This window comes from Topomyia yanbarensis, chromosome 3, assembly GCF_030247195.1.
Source record: "Topomyia yanbarensis strain Yona2022 chromosome 3, ASM3024719v1, whole genome shotgun sequence".
NCBI classification, from domain to species: Eukaryota; Metazoa; Arthropoda; class Insecta; order Diptera; family Culicidae; genus Topomyia; species Topomyia yanbarensis.
In genome coordinates, this window is record NC_080672.1 from 418513198 (window position 1) to 418518272 (window position 5075).

Genomic DNA, 5075 nt, shown 5'->3' on the forward strand with positions numbered 1-5075 from the left:
CATTGCGACCGGTATCCCTAGCGTGTATCTGTGAGCGTTACCGCGTGAGTGACCCCTCCGTCCCACACGAAACGTCAGACTTGGCGGGCTATCACTCACACAGCTTGACTTTATACCCGGGAATCGCAGAAGGATAGGTGGACGTCACTGAGCAAATCGTGTGTAATATTTCATTGTGGCGAAGCCGACAATAAACGGTGTAACCAGCGGTTACAATGTATGAGTGTGTGTATGTGCAGACATGTTAACAAAATGTCCACATCGGTTTTTCGGAATTTTCTGAACCGATTATTACAAACATAGTCTTAAATGAAAGGTGTAACGTTGCCATTGGCTGCCATTGAATTTTGCGTGGGTTCGCATTCTAGTTCCTGAATTACAGGATGATAAGTACGATCACGCAGAAAATCCCGATTTCAACGGATACTGCAATGAATGTACAAAGGCGAAATTGTTTCAAAATTTTTTTCAGCTGCTTGAATTTTTAGTTCTAGGCCATATTGGCCACCAACGACGGATTCGGAAACCCAGACGGAAGTATCCAAACTTAGAATAATAATTACATCGGTCTCTCGGAGATGGCTAGACAGATTGGACCAAACTTAAATGAAAGCTTTTACAAGCCCGTATTAAATTTCATTCTGATCCGACTTACGGTTCCGGTGTTACGGGTTGTGGCAAGCGATCACACATAAAATTCCGATTCAAACGGATACCGCGATGAATACAAAAAGATAAACATTTCGCTTAAATGTTTTGTGCAATTTACCATTAAAAGATAAAGCTACTTGTCGCAAAGCGCTTGAATATTTCATTTTATGCAACTGCGATGGCATATTGTTTTCAACAGTCGGGGAGAATCGCATCGATCGGGCCACTACTACTTTCAGAATTCAGTACTTTCAGAATGTTATGATGTTGTTTGCTCCTTAACGAGTTATTTAAGGTGGAAGTTACCTCAAAAATATCGCAAAATTTGAAATATATTTTTAAATTTAACAGATTGGAAGTAACTATGTTTGGCAAATATAAGTGTTTCGTTACCGCAAATAACTTTGTGGAGGATTCCAAGAAGGTGGAAGAATGTCTTAAAAAGTTATCATGAAAAAAACTGTTTCTTTTGTAGTAACATTTGCTACAAATTTGCCGAAGACACAAAGTCTCTATCATAATTAGTTCAGAAAATAAATGTCTTATATCACTAATAGGTGAATTAATCACTAAACGATGTACTCCTGTGGATGCGCAATCATACGAGCAACAACTTCTCCGAACACACTTACTTAAAGTTAAATTGCGGGTAAGCTCCTGAAATCATGAAGATCGTTTAACTGTGGGCTGTGTAATCCCAAAATATGAATCAGAATCATAACAAACACTAAACAAGTCTAGGAAACAACCATAGTAACTCAACAAAACATTCGAATGTAAAGCTATGTATATATTCGGGGCGAACTAGTTTTTTGGAAACACAAATAGTTTCATGCATACTGGGTTTATTATTCATACTTTTAGGAGCATGATCTCGGTTTTTTGATTCGTTCAGTTCATGAAACCGTGATCGTTTTTCATGACTATACGAACGGACCTTTTTTGTTGATTGATTGAATGAAACTATCATCATTAAGCTTCCTGTTTCCCCAGAGCTGATATAACCACCGTTCCGGATATGAAGTCGACGATTCAAAAGTTTCTTAGAACATTATAAATCCGACATTCAATAATGCTGGATATAAATGCGCATTATATTTGCAAACAATTCGTTTTTGTTGGTTCTGCATAATAATAATTTCGGTCGATTTCCCGTGTTGGAGTTTTTCAATTTTAAAATTATCGGGCTCTGGTCGAGTTCTTTTCCAAAAAAATTACTCCCTGGTTCGAATTTTTCAATTTAAGAATTCTCGGGTTCGGGTCGGGTCAAGCCATTTAGATACGTAGTCAAGTTTTATGAGGGTTTACGATAATTTAGATTTTTTCCCAAACATTTTCTTCGATTTCCCGTTTCATTTCTATTGTATCTCGTTAAGAACTTTTCACGATGCAATGCATATTAACTAGTTTCCTGTCGAAGCATCTTACGGCTAGTTCGAGTCTAATTATCATAGAACTTCTAATAACAGCATCTTCCGCACGTTTCAAAAAACGGGTTGCCATTTTTTACGACTGTGCTACCCGTGACTTTGCCAATCAGCTCCCCGGGCGCAGATAATGCCCGATCACCGGCGATTTACTCAAAACCAATTAGTCACACTAACACGGTGTACGACGTTGTTACTTGCGAAACTCGTTTTCGAGCAACCTTACTCGAGCGCTATCAATCTTCCCACATCGTACGTTAAAAGCCATTTAATTGAATCGACTAATTCAATATGTTAACATTGTTTTCTCCCACCGTTGTGGCGACGTGTTGAATCAATCGTCCGTTCTAATACCGGATCTTGGATATAGTGTTCTAAAAACAGGATGGTACGAGAATGTATTAAAGTTGTTAGATCTTCACGGAACAGGATAGGTAAACAGACCAATTAATCTAAAATCTCTGCTTGAATCATGATATCCGTGTACTGATTCTGTACGATAATGAAAGTTTTAAAGTGAAAGAAAGTAATATTATAAGAATTTTTCATATCGTTATCGCTTTGCGCCCATCTGAACTTCTATACTCACGGGACTTCACCAGTGATCAATTTTTACTTGTCCTATAACGTATGTCATTTTTGGATAAAGCATCTATCAGATGACTAAGTTTCTGCCAGCTACTGAAGATACGCAGTCGAAACGCAAATCAATGATTTGGAGTTTAGCAATTTAATTTTTTTCTGAAACTGAAAAATTTTGCAGAAATTCTAAATTTTCGTTCTTTTTTCATTATTTTCCTAAATCATAACGCTAGCATCAACTAGCTTAGGATGATTCCAGAGAAACATGGGAACATTCGCAACGTCGTTCGCCAAAATGTCACGGCTACACTACCTAAGTTTGGTAAGTTCAAAACCTAACCACTCAACCGGAGTCACAGTGGATACAGAAAAAAACCAGCACATTTCGATGTCATCTTTGACATACCAAAACTGCACATCAGCGGGCTATTCGTGACCGAAGGTCTTAAGACCAATTTGATGCACCATTAGTTAAGACAGCCGGAGGCAGCGGCACGGTGGCGACTGACGACGACGAGAAGGGTCACGTTAATTAATTTTGATCCTCCTGACCCTTCCCGGCTCGGCGCAGATTTGGCCGGCACGTGATAACTCATGTCGCTCACTGACAAGTATAGGCTCACTTCACATTCCATGTTGCTTCATGAAGAACGAGGGGGGCTCATGCAACTGGTAGTTAAAGGCTTTACATCAGACGTAAAAAGAGCACTGCAAAAAAAGAAGTGATACGATCTTCTTTTTAGTTCAAGATTCGGTTTGCCGCAAAACACGGCGAAGGCACCTCACAGAAAGCACACCGCTCGCTCAGAGGATGACGAATTTTGTTTTCATTCAGATTTGACATCTTCGAAGCTCTGTATGCATAGCTATATAGAGGAATCTGTCCGTAAATCGTTTGAAGTTTAAGAGATTTGCTCTTTCGAGCGAATGGTGGATGGGATGCAGGCGGTTTGTCTGGCAGATGTGAGATGCATGTAAATTGATGGTTTTCCAGCCTTTTTTTTTGCTTGCAGCGTTGGTCACCGACCGCCACCATTCCATGGTGGAAGCCACCAAAAATGCGCTCACAGCTGAAGTGCCGCGCTGGGGTGAATCTGATGGGGAACGGGACCTGGGACGTTTTGCGAGTTCAAAACCTTTGAAATGTGGGTGCTATTATAAGCGGATTAGTCGAGCGCAATCTTTCGTCTCAGTTGCGGAGACTCTAGACATCAGCAGTGTGGAGGGATTTATGTCATCGTTATGCGAACCGGTGACAAACAAAGCAGTTTGATGCAATTTGTGAACATGTTTCATGATGCGATCAGTTGCAGATATCCGACGGGAAGGTAAAATCGAAAGTAATCGAGTGTTGGTTTGGAATTCTTGGAATATTTTTGGAATGGTTTAAAAAAACCTAATTTGAATAAATAAATCTTATTATGCACTAAAACATCAACACGAGCAATATTTTTTGCGGGACCATTCATAAATTATTTCATAGAAGGGTCGTGGTAGGACAAAATGTGACGATTTGCCTCACATTGGGAAGGAGGAGTGAACTAGAACGTTACGTAATATATTTTAACTGAAGAAAGATCGTGAAAAATCATAACCTACTTCTAACAATTGTGCATTCAACTGATTCACGTCTCAGATGAGTCACATCGGTCGCCATCGGTTGCATTGCGAAGTAACCATCTGGCTAAATCGCGATTGTCCTTTATAAAAAAAAATCAATCAAACTCCTATTGTTGAGCTGACAATCCTTGGTTTGTGACTTCCTAAAAGGGGACAGCCACAAAGCATCCACCTCACTAGTTTAATCCGTGTTTTTTTTGTCACCCAGGTCGACCTGGCGAATATGATTTTCACACCCCGTTTTATGGGCGGATCGCGCAAACGCCGCGGCGTCGCCGCTGCCGTTCCATCGCCATCCAGCACCTCCGTGTAGCTGTTGTGCAGCTAAACCTCCCTCGGACAGATGAATAGGTGCAGTCGGGTGGTAATGTAAGAGGTCACCCGCTGTTGGTTGGTGTAAGATGCATCTTTTGTTGTTCGACGTGCTCACGACCATCAATGTTGAACATTTAAGACCTCAAACTGGTTGGGGCTAGTTTTGAACACTTTTGTTCTGTGTCTACGCGGACCCAGCGGTGGGAAAATGGTTTATGCCGCTGCAAAACGTCAATGTGATGATTGCGAGGCAGGGTTGTAGTGGCGGGTCGCTGGTTTTAACATGATTAAAGCTTTCGAGTAAAGTAAACGATTATAAGAAACACCACTTAGTCTCAGGTGGCGCTCTTTTCAAAGCAATCAGTAGTAATGATGGGTTACTAGAATTCAATTTTCCCGCAGAATTCATAAAGGTTATGGCCTATCTTTTTGTAAGTGTTTTAACACGATCAGGCCTGCACTGAAAGCCATTCGATGAAA